General features: G+C 45.9%; 1 protein-coding gene across 1 annotated transcript in view; it reads left to right on the top strand.

The window, feature by feature from the left end:
• The first annotated feature begins 12,823 nt into the window (after positions 1-12,823).
• BACH2 (BTB domain and CNC homolog 2) overlaps positions 12,824-18,162 on the top strand; it is a 316,933-nt gene continuing 311,594 nt past the window's right edge. The window contains 1 exon segment of the mRNA XM_044289211.1: positions 12,824-13,146. The gene's annotated coding sequence lies outside the window, so the exon portion shown is untranslated.

The following is an 18,162-nucleotide window of genomic DNA, read 5'->3' as shown; positions in this document are numbered from 1 at the left end:
TTGGTAATGCGCTGATCGTTCTGACCCACTGAATAACAGTAGCACCCGGTTATTCTCCACTATGAACATCATAACTTGCACTAATTAAAAAGCAAAAAACAAGGCAGAACTGCTTTTTTCCATTACCACCCCAATACCACCCCAAAAAAAAAAAAAAAAGTTATATTTACCCCAAAATGGTGTCATTGAAAAAAAATACAATTTGCCCAGCAAAAAACAAGCTTTTATAGAGATAGACATAAAAATGAAAAAGTTATTACAAAAAAATATTGAGAAAAACCGATAATCGTCATAAAATTGAGAATAATCAATATTTTTTTTTTTTTTTACTTGCCCAGCCCTAATTGACTGTAATTGTAAGTCAAGAGCAATTTCTTTATTGCCCATTTTATGACCCTTATCCCCTTGAAGCAATATCCAGTTTGGACCAAATCCTGGAGTCTCATTATTCAAATCTGACATGTGTCACTTTATCTGTAATTACTCTGGAACGCTTTTACTGATCCAAGTCATTCTAAGATAGTTTTCTTGTAACATACCTTATGTTACTGGTGAATTTGAGTTGATATGTTTTACCTTTATGTCTAAAAAAATCTAAAATTTGCTGAAAATTTTTAAAATTAGCAATTTTCAATGTCTGAATTTCTCAGATTTTAAGACAAAGAGTGACTACTCGCAAAATAGTTATAAATTAACATTCCACATACAGACGTGGACAAAATTGTTGGTACCCTTTGGTCAATGAAAGAAAAAGTCACAATGGTCACAGAAATAACTTTAATCTGACAAAAGTAATAATAAATTAAAATTCTATAAATGTTAACCAATGAAAGTCAGACATTGTTTTTCAACCATGCTTCAACAGAATTATGTAAAAAAATAAACTCATGAAACAGGCATGGACAAAAATGATGGTACCCCTAACTTAATATTTTGTTGCGCAACCTTTTGAGGCAATCACTGCAATCAAACGCTTCCTGTAACTGTCAATGAGACATCTGCACCTCTCAGCAGGTATTTTGGCCCACTCCTCATGAGCAAACTGCTCCAGTTGTGTCCGGTTTGAAGGGTGCCTTTTCCAGACTGCATGTTTCAGCTCCTTCCAAAGATGCTCAATAGGATTGAGGTCAGGGCTCATAGAAGGCCACTTTAGAATAGTCCAATTTTTTCCTCTTAGCCATTCTTGGGTGTTTTTAGCGGTGTGTTTTGGGTCATTGTCCTGTTGCAAGACCCATGACCTGCGACTGAGACCAAGCTTTCTGACACTGGCTAGTACATTTCTCTCTAGAATTCCTTGATAGTCTTGAGATTTCATTGTACCCTGCACAGATTCAAGACACCCTGTGCCAGACGCAGCAAAGCAGCCCCAGAACATAACAGAGCCTCCTCCATGTTTCACAGTAGGGACAGTGTTCTTTTCTTGATATGCTTCATTTTTTCGTCTGTGAACATACAGCTGATGTGCCTTGGCAAAAACTTCGATTTTTGTCTCATCTGTCCACAGGACATTCTCCCAGAAGCTTTGTGGCTTGTCAACATGTAGTTTGGCATATTCCAGTCTTGCTTTTTTATGATTCGTTTTCAACAATGGTGTCCTCCTTGGTCGTCTCCCATGTAGTCCACTTTGGCTCAAACAACGACGGATGGTGCGATCTGACACTGATGTTCCTTGAGCATGAAGTTCACCTTGAATCTCTTTAGAAGTCTTTCTAGGCTCTTTTGTTACCATTCGGATTATCCGTCTCTTAGATTTGTCATCAATTTTCCTCCTGCGGCCACGTCCAGGGAGGTTGGCTACAGTCCCATGGATCTTAAACTTATGAATAATATGTGCAACTGTACTCACAGGAACATCTAGTTGCTTGGAGATGGTCTTATAGCCTTTACCTTTAACATGCTTGTCTATAATTTTCTTTCTGATCTCTTGAGACAGCTCTTTCCTTTGCTTCCTCTGGTCCATGTCGAGTGTGGTACACACCATATCACCAAACAACACAGTGATTACCTGGAGCCATATATATAGGCCCAATGGCTGATTACAAGGTTGTAGACACCTGTGATGCTAATTAGTGGACACACCTTGAATTAACATGTCCCTTTGGTCACATTATGTTCTGTGTTTTCTAGGGGTACCATCATTTTTGTCCATGCCTGTTTCATGAGTTTATTTTTTTACATAATTCTGTTGAAGCATGGTTGAAAAACAATGTCTGACTTTCATTGGTTAACATTTATAGAATTTTAATTTATTATTACTTTTGTCAGATTAAAGTTATTTCTGTGACCATTGTGACTTTTTCTTTCATTGACCAAAGGGTACCAACAATTTTGTCCACGTCTGTATGTCTACTTTATGTTGGCATCATCCTGTAAATTTCATTTCATTTTTAGAATGTTAGAAGGTTTAGAATTTTAGAAACAATTTTTTACATTTTTAAGAAAATTTTCAAAACCTTGTTTTCAAGGACCAATTCAGTTCTCAAGTGACTTTAAGGGGCTTACATAATAGAAACCACCTAAACATGACCCTATTTTAGGAACTACACCCCTTAAACTGTTAAAAACTGATTTTACAAACTTGGTTAACCCTTTAGGTATTCCACAGGAATTAAAGCAACATGGAGGTGAAATTTAAAATGTAATTTTTTTGTGCAGATTTTCCATTTAAATCAATTATTTCTATAACACAGCAAAGGTTAACAGCAAAACAAGCCTCAATATTGCGCCATATTGTTAACGGAGGGAAGATTCTTCTCAAATGGTTTTCAGATGCTATTAGATTTGAAGAGAACTTGAGGTACCCCTAGAAGGAAAAACCCAAAAAGTTACCCCATTTTGGAAAATACACTCCTCGAGGAATTGATCAAGGGGTGATGTGAATGCTTTGAACCAACAAGCGTTTTTATAGAATTTAGAAACACTTGGCTGTGAAAATGAAAAATGTCATTTTAGTTCCAATACTTTTTAGTTTTAGTTCCAAAGTTACATTTTACAGTAGTTCCAAATTTTTCATTTTCACAAGACATAACAGGAGAAAATGCATGTTATGTTATCCCATATGTGATCGTAATCTGCTGTTTGGGGAACCAGCAACATTCAGAAGGGAAGGAGCAGAATCAGGATTTTCTAATCTGGAATTTGCAGAATTTTTTTTTTTCACTAATGTAGCTGTTTTTTTTCTTTCTCTAACGTATACATTGGATATAAAAAGTCTAGACACACCGGTTAAAATGTCAGTTTTCAGTGATGTAAAAAAATGAGACAAAGATAAATCATTTCACAACTTTTTCCACCTTTAATGTGACCTATAAACTGTACAACTCAATTGAAAAACAAACTGAAATCTTTTAGGTAGAGGGAATAAAAAATGTAATAATATGGTTGCATAAGTGTGCACACCCTTAAACTAATACTTTGTTGAAGCACCTTTTGATTTTATTACAGCACTCAGTCTTTTTGGGTATGAGTCTATCAGCATGGCACATTTTGACTTACTCTTCTTTGCAAAAACACTCCAAATCTGTCAGATTGCGAGGGCATCTCCTGTGCACAGCCCTCTTCAGATCACCCCACAGATTTTCAATCAGATTCAGGTCTGAGCTCTGGATGGGCCATTCCAAAACTTTAATCTTCTTCTGGGGAAGCCATTCATTTGTTGATTTGGATGTATGCTTTGGGTCGTTGTCATGCTGAAAGATGAAGTTCCTCTTCATGTTCAGCTTTCTAGCAGAAGCCTGAAGGTTTTATGCCAATATTGACTGGTTTTTGGAACTGTTCATAATTCCCTCTAGCTTAACTAAGGCCCCAGTTCCAGCTGAAGAAAAACAGCCCCAAAGCATGATGCTGCCACCCCCATGCTTCACTGTGGGTATGGTGTTCTTTTGGTGATGTGCAGTGTTGTTTTTGGGCCAAACATATCTTTTGGAATTATGGCCAAAAAGTTCAACCTTGGTTTCATCAGACCATAACACCTTTTCCCACATGCTTTTGGGAGACTTCAGATGTGTTCTCGCAAAATGTAGCCTGGCTTGGATGTTTTTCTTCGTAAGAAAAGGCTTTCGTCTTGCCACTCTACCCCATAGCCCAGACATATGAAGAATACGGGAGATTGTTGTCACATGTACCACACAGCCAGTACTTGCCAGATATTCCTGCAGCTCCTTTAATGTTTCTGTAGGCCTCTTGGTAGCCTCCCAGACCAGTTTTCGTCTCGTCTTTACATCACTTTTGGAGGGACGTCCAGTTTTTGGTAATGTCACTGTTGTGCCATATTTTCTCCACTTCACTGTGTTCCATGGTATATCTAATGCCTTTGAAAAAAATTGTACCCTTCTCCTGACTGATACCTTATAACAATGAGATCCCTCTGATGCTTTGGAAGCTCTCTGTGGACCATGGCTTTTGCTGTGGGATGCGACTAAGAAAACTTCAGGAAAGACCAACTAGAGCAGCTGAACTTTATTTGGGGTTAATCAGAGGCACTTTAAATGATGGCAGGTGTATGTTATGATTTGGAATGTGATTGCTTAATTCTGAACACAGCTACATCCCCAGGTGTGTACACTTATGCAACCACATTATTTTAATTTTTTTTGTTTTCTTCCCTCCACCTAAAAGATTTCAGTTTGTTTTTCAATTGAGTGGTACAGTTTATAGGTCACATTAAAGGTAGAAAAAGTTCTGAAATGATTTATCTTTTGTCTCTTTTTTTACATCACAGAAACCTGACATTTTAACAGGGGTGTGTAGACTTTTTATATCCACTGTATGTCAAACGGAGGCATAAAATGTGATGTGAACCCACCCTAAATCAAACACAAGATTTACAATGCTCCAAACTGACTAAGGTTCACAGTCTAGAATACTAAATTTTTTTAATATTAAGGGCTCATGCACACAAACGTATTTTCTTTCCGTGTCCGTTCTGTTTTTTTTTGCGGACTGTATGCGAAACAATTTATTTAGATGGGTCTGCAAAAAAACGGAAGTCACCCCGTGTGCATTCTGTTTCTGTATGTCCGTTCCGCAAAAAAATAGAACATGTCCTATTATTGTCCGCATTATGGACAAGGTAAGTACTGTTCTATTAGGGGCCAGCTGTTCCGTTCCGCAAGATATGGAATGCACACGGACGTCATGCATATTTTTTGCGGACTGCAAAATACATACAGTCCAGTGCATGAGCCCTAAGCGGTGGCCATAGATGCATAATATATGAAAAATCGCAAACCTCTCTGGTGGCCGAGGCCGTGGGAGTGTGCATAGAACAGCACTTTCTGTATAATGTGATGAAAAAAAGGAGCCAATATGAATAATCACAATACATTAGTAAGTGCCTTGCATGAAATTTGCCTACATGATGAATGCCATTTGCTGAAGTGAAATAATCCCTACAATACCTCCTCTAATGTCCTGGCCCTCCACACAGGTTGTACTTACCTTGCTCCCTGGCACCCGCGTTGTTTCTGATGCCCGCATAGCCGCCTCTGCATCTCCTCATCGCGCGGATCAAAGCATCCGGTAACGGGGTCAGCCAATAACACGCTACGATGGGGACGAGCCTCCTTAGCATCACCCGCGATAATGTTGAGTACATTAGATCGTTATGTACCTGGCCTAGAGGCCATAATGAGGGCTCAGGCGGCCCCCTGTAGGATCTTTTACTGGCTGAAGCGCACTGTGTGACCCACACATTTCACTATTATAATGGGGGCTTTTCCCATAATTAGGGTCCATTCACACATCCGTTTTTTCTTTCCTGATCTGTTCCGTTTTTTCAGGAACAGATCAGGACCAGATCTGGACCCATTCATTTTCAATGGGTCCTGGAAAAAATCGGACAGCACAATGTGTGCTGTCCGTTTCCGTTGTTCCGTTCCGCATGTCCGTTTAAATATAAAACATGTCCTATTCTTGTCCTGAAAAATCGGATCCTGGTACAATACAAAGTCAATGGATCCGCAAAAAACTGATGACATTTGGATGTCATTCCGTATGTCATCCGTTTTTTGCGGATTCCGTTCCTGGAAACACATAACAAATTTATTTTTATTTTTTCTTCAATTTGTTTTCTTCAATTTTTTTTCAAAGAAATCCAAACAACTTTATTTGATTATTGAAATGTATACATGTTTCCGTTTTTTGCGGATCCGCAAAAAACGGATGACATACGGATGACATACGGAAACATTTTCAGGAACAACGGATCCGCAAAAAACGGACCGTTTTTCAGGATGAAAAAAAACAGGACGTGTGAATGGACCCTTAGGCTCTTGCAAAGGTGTTATGCTGTCCATGAAATTTTTGATGCAGTGACAATAATTCGGATTAGGGGACTCCTGTGTGTGGAGCTGGATTTCGTTATCTACAAGGATCTTTCCTAGGGTTGTCCTGCTGTAAGCTGACATTATTTACACAGCTCGTTCCTAGGGTTGTCCTGTTGTGTGCTGATGTCATTATTTACAGGGCTCTTTCCTATGGTTGTCCTGCTGTGAGCTGACATTATTTACACAGCTCTTTCCTAGGGTTGTCCTGCAGTGACCTGACGTCATTATTTACACAGCTCTTTCCTAGGGTTGTCCTGTTGTGTGCTGACGTCATTATTTACACAGCTCTTTCCTAGGGTTTCCCTGCTGTGAGCTGTCGTCATTATTCACACAGCTCTTTCCTAGGGTTGTCCTGCTGTGAGCGTAGGTCATTATTTACAAGGCTCTTTCCTAGGGTTGTCCTGCTATGAGCTGAAGTTATTATTTACACAGCTCTTCCTAGGGTTGTCCTGCAGTGAGCTGAAGTCATTATTTCCACACAGCTCTTTCCTAGGGTTGTAATGTAGTGAGCTGAAGTCATTATTTACACAGCTCTTTCCTAGGGTTCTCCTGCTGTGAGCATAGGTTATTATTTACAAGGCTCTTTCCTAGGGTTGTCCTGCTCTGAGCGGAGGTTATTTAGACGGCTCTTTCCTATGGTTGTCCTGCTGTGAGATTACAACGGCCTCTTTCCTACGGTTGTCCTGCTGTGAGCTGACAGATGCCTCTTTCCTAGGGTTGCCCTGCTGTGAGCTAACAGAGGGCTCTTTCCTAGGGTTGTCCTTCTGTGAGCTGATAGAGGGCTCTTTCCTACGGTTGTTTTGCTGTGAGCTGACAGTGGGCTCTTTCCTGGGGTTGTCCTTCTGTGAGCTGACAAAGGGCTCTTTCCTGGGGTTGTACTGCTGTAAGCTGACTTTTAGCTCTTACTAGGGTTGTCCTTCTGTGAGCTGATAGAGGGCTCTTTCCTACAGTTGTTTTGCTGTGAGCTGACAGAGGGATCTTTTCTGGGGTTGTCCTGCTATGAGCTGAAAGAGGGCTGTTTCCTAGGGTCATCGTGCTGTGAGCTGACCCTTAGCGCTTCCCTAGGGTTATCCTGCTGTAAGCTGACCCATAGCTCTTCTCTAGGGTCATCCTGCTGTGAGCTGACCCTTAGCTCTTCCCTAGGGTTGTCCTGCTGTGAGCTAACCCATAGCTCTTCTCTAGGGTTGTCCTGCTGTGAGCTGACAGTGGGCTCTTCATGCTGAGCCCACTCTATACCTCTCCTAGTGCCAAATGGCTTCCTGTCTGCCCCAAAGGCCTCTTGCCCACGGCTGTATGCCCTCCGAGATATACGGGCCATATGTGTCAAAGTGGCATTAATCGTGCGCACGGGAGCACACAGCTTCATAGATTACTATGATGCTATATATATCGGGCCGCCGCGGGACTACTGTCCTGCACTTATATGATCTTATAATTGTGGGACAATAGCCCCGTGGGCGGCCCGACGTCCACAGCATCATTGTAATCTATGAAGCTGTGTGCTCCCGATTAATACCGCTGCGGGACATATAGCCCGCTCATGGACCGTATATCTCGGAGGGCATAAGGCTGATTTTAATTAGAGTAAGTATAAAGCTGTAGCCTGCTCTCACTGTATTTATTGGAAGCCATTTGGCACCAGTTATAGAGTGGACCCAGCATACATGTGGAACCTGCACTCCTGAACTATGGCGGCCATTATGGCACATAACAGGTAGGATTTAGTGTTAGGTTCCCATCTTACAGAGATCACCTTGACGTTTGGCAGACGGGCCCAAATAATTTGGTACAAAATGTATTTGCCAAGAATCTGAAATTTACAAGCTAAGCGTAGCATTAGCACCAGAATATTTTCTATTACTATGGCACTATTGTACTTTATTTGCAGAGTGCTGTTGCATCGTCTCTTTTTCCTCATGACGTCCACCTGCACATTAGGATGCGCTGACTGACCCCCTTTTCCGCAGTTCTCTGTGAATGAGTCCACCTGCACATTGGGATGCGCTGACTGACCCCCTTTTCCGCGGTTCTCTGTGAATGAGTCCACCTGCACATTAGGATGCGCTGACTGACCCCCTTTCCCGCACTTCTCTGTGAATGAGTCCCCTGCACATTGGGATGCGCTGACTGACCCCCTTTCCAGCGCTTCTCTGTAAATGAGTCCACCTGCACATGGGATGTGCTGACTGACCCCCTTTCCCGCGCTTCTCTGTGAATGAGTCCACCTGCACATTGGGATGTGCTGACTGACCCCCTTTCCTGCGGTTCTCTGTGAATGAGTCCACCTGCACATTGGGATGCGCTGACTGCCCCCCGTTTTACGCGGTTCTCTGTGAATGAGTCCACCTGCACATTGGGATGCGCTGACTGACCCCCTTTCCCGCGCTTCTCTGTGAATGAGTCTACCTGCACATTGGGATGCGCTGACTGACCCCCTTTCCCGCGGTTCTCTGTGAATGAGTCCACCCGCACATTGGGATGCGCTGACTGACCCCCTTTCCCGCGGTTCTCTGTGAATGAGTCCACCTGCACATTGGGATGCGCTGACTGACCCCCTTTCCCGCGGTTCTCTGTGAATGAGTCCACCCGCACATGGGGATGCGCTGACTGACCCCCTTTTCCGCAGTTCTCTGTGAATGAGTCCACCTGCACATTGGGATGTGCTGACTGACCCCCTTTTCCGCAGTTCTCTGTGAATAAGTCCACCTGCATATTGGGATGCGCTGACTGACCCCCTTTTCCGCAGTTCTCTGTGAATGAGTCCACCTGCACATTGGGATGCGCTGACTGACCCCTTTGCCGCGCTTCTCTGTGATTGAGTCCACCTGCACATTGGGATGCGCTGACTGACCCCCTTTCCCGCGCTTCTCTGTGAATGAGTCCACCTGCACATTGGGATGCGCTGACTGACCCCCTTTCCCGCAGTTCTCTGTGAATGAGTCCACCTGCACATTGGGATGCGCTGACTGACCCCCTTTCCCGCGCTTCTCTGTGAATGAGTCCACCTGCACATTGGGATGCGCTGACTGACCCCCTTTCCCGCGCTTCTCTGTGAATGAGTCCACCTGCACATTGGGATGCGCTGACTGACCCCCTTTCCCGCAGTTCTCTGTGAATGAGTCCACCTGCACATTGGGATGCGCTGACTGACCCCCTTTCCCGCAGTTCTCTGTGAATGAGTCCACCTGCACATTGGGATGCGCTGACTGACCCCCTTTCCCGTGCTTCTCTGTGAATGAGTCCACCTGCACATTGGGATGCGCTGACTGACCCCCTTTCCCGCCGTTCTCTGTGAATGAGTCCACCTGCACATTGGGATGCGCTGACTGACCCCCTTTCCCGCCGTTCTCTGTGAATGAGTCCACCTGCACATTGGGATGCGCTGACTGACCCCCTTTCCCGCAGTTCTCTGTGAATGAGTCCACCTGCACATTGGGATGCGCTGACTGACCCCCTTTCCCGCAGTTCTCTGTGAATGAGTCCACCTGCACATTGGGATGCGCTGACTGACCCCCTTTCCCGCGGTTCTCTGTGAATGAGTCCACCTGCACATTGGGATGCGCTGACTGACCCCCTTTCCCGCGGTTCTCTGTGAATGAGTCCACCTGCACATTGGGATGCGCTGACTGACCCCCTTTCCCGCAGTTCTCTGTGAATGAGTCCACCTGCACATTGGGATGCGCTGACTGACCCCCTTTCCCGCAGTTCTCTGTGAATGAGTCCACCTGCACATTGGGATGCGCTGACTGACCCCCCTTTCCCGCAGTTCTCTGTGAATGAGTCCACCTGCACATTGGGATGCGCTGACTGACCCCCTTTCCCGTGCTTCTCTGTGAATGAGTCCACCTGCACATTGGGATGCGCTGACTGACCCCCTTTCCCGCAGTTCTCTGTGAATGAGTCCACCTGCACATTGGGATGCGCTGACTGACCCCCTTTCCCGCAGTTCTCTGTGAATGAGTCCACCTGCACATTGGGATGCGCTGACTGACCCCCTTTCCCGCCGTTCTCTGTGAATGAGTCCACCCAGGGCCGGCCTTTGGGGTGTGCGGGCTGTGCGGCCGCACAGGGCGCCATAGCAACAGGGGCGCCGGGCGGCCGACAGCCCGCAATGTAATATGGGCAGGCGAGGCGGCACTTATGTTTTCCCACGGGGCGGGCGGGCCCCCGCCCCCTCCATCTCCCCCTCCCCTGTATTCAGCAGGGGGCGCACGTTGCGGTTTAAAAAAAAAAAACTGCGGGCGGCGGGCGGCTGGCGGCGCCCCTCATTCTGCGCCGGCTGAGGCTGAGCGCCTGCCTGCGCCTGCTGTGTGCTGTTAGTGTAGCGTGGCCGAGCTCTGTTCGATCCGCGGTACAGGAGCTTTTGTTTCCTGTACCCGGCTGGACTGACAGGAAGTGCTCACTTAGTGTGCACTTCCTGTCAGTCCGGCCGGGTACAGGAAACAAATGCTCCTGTACTGCGGATCGAACAGAGCTCGGCCACGCTACACTAGAGGTGGAAAAGAGAGTGGGAGGGGGGAGGAAATAATGAGAGTGATGGGGGGGGGAGAGAAATAATGAGAGTGATGGGGGGGGAGAAATAATGAGAGTGATGGGGGGGGGGAGAAATAATGAGAGTGATGGGGGGGGGGAGAAATAATGAGAGTGATGGGGGGGGGGAGAAATAATGAGAGTGATGGGGGGGGAGAAATAATGAGAGTGATGGGGGGGGAGAAATAATGAGAGTGATGGGGGGGGAGAAATAATGAGAGTGATGGGGGGGAGAAATAATGAGAGTGATGGGGGGGGAGAAATAATGAGAGTGATGGGGGGGGGGAGAAATAATGAGAGTGATGGGGGGGGGAGAATAATGAGAGTGAGGGGGGGGAGAATAATGAGAGTGATGGGGGGGGGGAGAATAATGAGAGTGATGGGGGGGAGAGAATAATGAGAGTGATGGGGGGAGAGAATAATGAGAGTGATGGGGGGGAGAGAATAATGAGAGTGATGGGGGAGAGAATAATGAGAGTGATGGGGGGAGAGAATAATGAGAGTGATGGGGGGAGAGAATAATGAGAGTGATGGGGGGAGAGAATAATGAGAGTGATGGGGGGAGAGAATAATGAGAGTGATGGGGGGGAGAGAATAATGAGAGTGATGGGGGAGAGAGAATAATGAGAGTGATGGGGGGGAGAATAATGAGAGTGATGGGGGAAATAATGAGAGTGATGGCGGGGGGGAAATAATGAGAGTGATGGGGGGGGAGAATAATGAGAGTGATGGGGGGGGGGAATAATGAGAGTGATGGGGGGAGAATAATGAGAGTGATGGGGGGAGAATAATGAGAGTGATGGGGGGGAGAATAATGAGAGTGATGGGGGGGAGAATAATGAGAGTGATGGGGGGGAGAATAATGAGAGTGATGGGGGGGGAGAATAATGAGAGTGATGGCGGGGGGGGGGGGGAAATAATGAGAGTGACAATGGAGTCCCCAGAGCCAGACTGCAGCCAGAGTCCAGATCATCTTATTGTCCTGGTGGTAAGTAGACAATGCAATATGTTTATTATTTAATTGTTTAGTTATTAATACTACATTGGAAACTAATTTTCTCAGCTGGACACCGGCCGACATGCGCTGGGGGCCTCACCAGCGGTTAGGGTAGGAAAAAAGCACTGGCCCGTACGTAAATTTTTCCCTTCCCTAACCGCTGGTGAGGCTCCCGGTGCATGCGCAGTGTCGGCCGGTGTTCAGCTGAAAACATCCATCCGATCACTGCGCATTGGCCCATAGTTTTTCCCTACCCTAACCGCCGGCGAGGCTCCTGGCGCATGCGCTGCTGTGAAATTTCCCTAACCTGTCGTTGTGCGCCTGCGCGATGCTGCACACCTCCTCACGTCATGTCCGGTGCGACCGGAAGTGACGAGGGTAGGGAAATCTCACGAACTAGGGAAGTATAACATTACACCGGCCTTTGGGGTGTGAGGGCTGGTAACTACTTGGTTGGATAGTCAGCCAGCCTATGCCATGATGCCAGCAACAAGCATTTTTATTTTTTGGGGGGGGGGGCGCCACAAGGTTAGCTCGCACAGGGCGCCTGAACACCTAAGGCCGGCCCTGAGTCCACCTGCACATTGGGATGCGCTGACTGACCCCCTTTCCCGCAGTTCTCTGTGAATGAGTCCACCTGCACATTGGGATGCGCTGACTGACCCCCTTTCCCGCCGTTCTCTGTGAATGAGTCCACCTTCACATTGGGATGCGCTGACTGCCCCCCTTTCCCGCGCTTCTCTGTGAATGAGTCGCCCTCCCCTCAGATGTGGCGCTCAGGAGCAGCCGGCCTGACGTGCAGCATGAATCAATAGTACTCCACAATGCGGCCAGTGTGACAGCCCTCTGTGACACAGCAGCGCACACAGCAGATGTCAGTAACGAGTAACCTGCCAATAAAGTACAGGCGCTGGGAGAAGGAGGCTGCTGCCGGGGGCGGGCCAGGCGGAGAGCAACAAACACACAGCGCTCACACGCTGCCGTCAGGATGAGGGGAGAGCCGCTCACACACACAACAAGCCAGTGATTGTACACACAAGCCCGGGTCACGCTGCATCAAGCGACCTTTCCACACAGGCGCTCACACAGGAGGCTGCGGCCGCGTTCCTTCCTCTTCACAAGCCCCACGTAAAAGGGCTGGGGGTGGATCCTGACCGAGGGAAGCTCTCCCTGGGAACAACAACAACACCACCGCCACCACGGAGCAGCCACGACTGCCGGCCATGTGATGTCTCCCTGAGGGGTGAGCTCGTACAAGCAGAACCGGCGGGAGGAACTGAAAGTGCACACAAGGTGAGTGCGGTGCCTGTGAGGAGGGGGAGCGCGGCCACATACTGGAATGTTACAGCGCCCGCCCTGTGCATCCCTGTCATCGTACAACAAAGGCCACTCCAACATGGATGGGGGAAAAGTTGCTGTGGCCGGCAGCCCTGTCACACGGTGCATGGCTCAGCACTGTCTGCAGCATGGCTCTTGTTGTGGTGCTTGGAGGGAGAAACAGCTGTCACATTTGGAGGCCCCTTGTGTGGTGATTAACCCCTGCATGGCCCAAGCTGCACCCTGGAGCCGGTGACTGTACTCCTTCCAGAGAAACCTGTAGAAAATGAATGCTAAAATAGTGGCATTTTTTCTGCAATTTTATTTTTTCCAGGACGCTTTCGTCTCTCAGGCAACCGTTTCTAAAAGTTGCGAGCGAGGAATCGAAGCGATTGCGCGTGTGCGCTGCTTGCTGGAAGTTGTCTTCCATTCATGACGGAACGTTGCGTGGACGTTGTTTATTTGGTGGTCTGGCGTGAGGCGTTTTGCCAGAGCTGCAGGCGTTAATACTGCTGTGGGTTCTCCCTCCTTCCACGGGTTAATATTTCATTACACAGGGTTATGCGCCGTGTTTGCTGTCTCCGGCAGGGAAAGTGCTGTGCACATTATTCAGCGTTTTCAGGGTCACCTTATGGTTTGACGATACGGGAATTGCTGAACGGTGACTTGACAGATGTCTGTGAGAGTGTGACAGGGACACGCGTCATTCCGGAGCGAGCCCGTATGTGTCATGTACACATGGATCGTGCTGTACCTATACACACCGGGCAGAGAAGATGTAAGCTAAATGCTCGCCGCCTATTTATAGCAGGGCGATCCGTGCGTGGCGGCTGGAAAATGAGAGTAAAGAGGGTCCGAACACTCTTGGGTCACCCCATGTGTCAAACAGCTGCCGCATTTTGAAGCTATTAGTTCGCTTACAACACTTTTCAAGAAGGGGCGTTGCAGGGGTGTGGCGGGGGCACGGCTGTCGGCCGTATTTATCATCGTCTTAAGGTAGAATATTGCGGAGCACAAGTACAACAGGTTTCCGCATGTAGTGGTAGACGCCGATCAGAACATTTTGTACAGTGTGTCGTAGCTCCGACTGTAGTTTTTACATAACACAAGACTTTATCCCTGGAAACGTATTGAGATGTTTACCCCCTGGTGTCATCTCCAGTAGTGACATACTGCAGGACAGAAAAAACGGATCTGTGTGGCGCGGTCCTCCATCTGTCAAGTGTCAGAGGTTTACAGGTAGATCACCAGCTGAACGTGTCTGATCAGCCCCGATGTGACGCAGATTGTTCTCTAGGTTTTCACAAATATGATCACTTTCATTCGCAAAAAATCAAAAGCCTCCGAGGTCGCGGTTTAACGCTATGACCTATGAATTTCATAGGTACTGTTAGTAAATCTCTAGATATACGGTATTACTCATGAGGTCTGTAGTAAGAAATAATTGTGCACATAAAAAAGTGCACTTGTTCAGTGCATCCGTGGGTTTGCTTTCATATTGTAATGTACTCAGAGTTGCAGAGGAGTGTGAGGCTGTATTCACACAGTGCAGTTCCTCACACGTTTTATAAGCCAGTGCATCCTTTTTTTACTTTTTCTCCATTTATAATCCACTCCGTTGTTTCTGTATCTTACACACTAGTGAACTGAAGTCTTCACTTCAGACACTATGGGTCTTCGCAACCATGAATTTGGCTCTGGCGTTGTTTGCTTATTTTTTTTTTTACAATAATAAAAAAAAAAAAAGCTGCAATAAGCATGTTGTGTGTTTTTATATATATATATTCTTTTATTTATTTTTTTGTAGAAGGTTTTTCTGGCTTTTTTTTGTGTCTTACCACTAATGTTTTTTCCACGGCGTTGGTCCCTACAGACAAAGTGATGTGCAAGAAAACACCAAGTGCTACGGCATGCTGTGTTTTCGTACAGAAGCTAGAAAGACGTAAAAAAAGGCCACCTAATGAACCAAACGCCAGGAGCAAGAAACGCTTGTATGTCCTGTGTTTCATATTTCCCATAGTCCTTAATAGAACATCTGGAGCCGGCGTCCTTACTGCAAAAAAACGTGTCAAACAAAACCCTGCAATAGTGCAGAAAACTACTAAAAACCTACCTGTGACTTTACCCTGAACCTAGGAGTACAGAGCTTTGTAAAATGTGGTTAGATGCGCAGCGAGTTTAGGGTGTTCATACACCGGTGTATGGCGTAGGATATGGTTTTCGGTAGCGTCCGGCTGTCTGCACGCACGTTGTGCTCGTTACTGTGTATATCCTTTGTAGATATACATAGAAGTTGCATGGATTTCATGATTTTGATTGTATTTTTATTTAGCTTGTACTTTACTCCAGAGATGAGATCTTGATGTGAAGCTGGTGGCACCTTCCAGGGTGTGTGAATAGGAACGTGCAGAATGTTGTCTGTACGTGGCAGCTTTGTGCTGTCTCATAGCTGAGATCTGACCAGTCATTGAATGTAAGTGACCTCCTGGAAGGAGCGCGGCGTGGACCCTACTGTGGGCTTATGCCAGAGAACGCTGCCTAGATGATCGGTGACCTTCAGCCTAGTAATAGTTCCCTGGCGTCCTCCTTCCTTGTCATCACCCTCAGCCTGAGGTCACCAAGAGAAAGGGAACCTCTAGGTGCACACCACTCCTGGAATCCCTCTGTACAAAGAACATCCATGTCGGCTGACTTTTTTCATACATGTGTGAATTCTTGACTGATGAATATTGATTGAATTGCCCAGAAAACTGTGTTAGTCTGAAAATTTGCAGATCTAAAAAGAATTAATTCTGTAATTGGTCACCATGAAAAGGCAATGCAAACTACAGGCAGCGTGTTATAGAGCAGGAGGAGCTGAGCGGCCTGATACATCCAAACTGGCTTAGTTACCCCTAGGAACTAGTCGGATTCTGCCTTTCATTTTTCACAGCGCCTTTAGAAAATGAAAGGTGGAATCTGATTGGTTGCTATGGGCAACTAAGCCAGCTTTCTCTTATACCAGTTTTGATAAATATCCCCCATAGTTTTGTGGGAAAAGATTCAGTTTAACTTATATTTTAGTTATTTAAATTCCTGCTCATTTTAGGCTTTGAAGTCAAGGAGACTGTCCTATCAGTGATTGACAGCCTGTCCTCTGACTGTGTATACACAGATAGCGGTCAATCACTGATAGGACCGCCTCCTTGACTTCAAAAAACTTTTCCCATAAAACTATATATCAATCTGCTCAGCTCCTCCTGGTCTATAACAAGCTGCCTGCAGCTCAGACACCATGTTCAATGTGACAGGTTCCCTTTTAAAATTCTTGAAATTATTACATGGCAGTTGTGGGCATATTCCCCCTTCTGCAGTGTGTGAACACTCCCCGATGGTGCTAACTGATTGTATGTGATACTTTTGTGTAGACACTGTAAGTCACAGTGATGGCTGCACAAGTCGCAGTGAGCTGTGTTGGCCCTTTTTATACACTACACAGGGGTAGGCAACCTCCAGCGCTCCAGCTGTTGTGAAACTACAACTCCCAGCATGCATGCCTCCTCTGCTCTTCTCAGAACTCTTACAGAAATGAATGGAGCATGCTGGGAATTGTAGTTTCACAGCAGCTGGCGTGTCGAAGGTTGCTGATCCCTGCACTACGCAGTGTTCAGCACTGCGATGTCTGTTATATTCCTTATTTATTGAGATTTTTGGTATTTTATATGATTAGCTTTGGGTTGTGTGTGGTTCAGTTTGGGATTTCTGTGCCACTGGTTATATTTATACTGATAGCTCAGAAGTGCTGATATATTCAGGATTTTCTGCACCATTCATTTTGATGGTCTCGCATATCATTGCTTGGGGTAATTGTCGGCATTGAACAGTGAAAAGGAACTCCGTCTAAAAAAAGGTATTTCGAGGTGTTCAGTAAACTCCTCTCCACCCCTCGCTCTGGGTCCACACTAATGTGTCGGAAAATGGAAATGTAAAACCTATTGAAGAGGACCTGTCACCACTCCAGACATGCCTGTAATTCATAGGGCCCCATAGCAAGATAAGACGGGGGCCCCACCACCTGGTGGACGAAAATTAACACAGCAGCATGCACCGTATATCCTAAAACCCACAAGCCGCCATCATGATATTCCCCACAAAAAGGTCCAATGTCCTTACACCTGATTGGTGTGCTATGGCTATAGTTATGCCTGTGGATTATTATTAGGGTTTTTAGTTTTATATAAATTCATTCAGCATCTGCTTCATGGTAAAGTCCCATCAAATCTCAAGAAACACTGGTTCAAACTCTCATTGTATGCACCAGATTCGTGTCCGCTTGTATTGTGCAAAACGAAAGAAAATGAAAAAATATGAGATTTTGTGGAATAATAACAATTATTATTTTTTTTTAAACTGATCAGCCGTACAATAAGGGCTCATGCACACAAACGTATTTTCTTTTCGTGTCAATTCCGTTTTTTTGTGTTTTTTGCGGACAGTATGCAAAACAAAAACGGAAGTTACTCCGCATGGATTCCATTTCCGTATGTCCGTATTTCCATTCTGCAAAAGAAAATAGAACATGTCCTATTATTGTCTGCATTACAGACAAGGATAGTACTGTTCTATTAGGGTCCGGCTATTCCGTTTCTGCAAAATAAGGAATGCACACGTACATCATCCGTATTTTTTGCGGAACCGTTTTTTGCGGACCGCAAAACACATACGGTCGTGTGCATGAGCCCTTAGGTATATATTGTATATTACCGGATGTTTGACACCTCATTATACAGCTGTTATAAGAGATCTGTGCTCTCTACGTGTTCTTTCAGATTCCGGCACAAAGGTGTGGGGAAACATTCCTGAAGAAAATCTTAGGGAAGGTTCCCCATCTCTTGTGCAGCAACCATAAAGACTAGTGCACACACAATGTGTTCCCATGATGTGTAAAGCTTTCCTTAGATACATTGTTCTTTCTACATTAAAATGGAGACTTCTAAAGTGATTTACACTTCG

This window comes from Bufo gargarizans, chromosome 4 (assembly GCF_014858855.1).
Source record: "Bufo gargarizans isolate SCDJY-AF-19 chromosome 4, ASM1485885v1, whole genome shotgun sequence".
NCBI lineage: Eukaryota > Metazoa > Chordata > Amphibia > Anura > Bufonidae > Bufo > Bufo gargarizans.
This window is presented reverse-complemented; position numbering and strand designations above follow the sequence as displayed.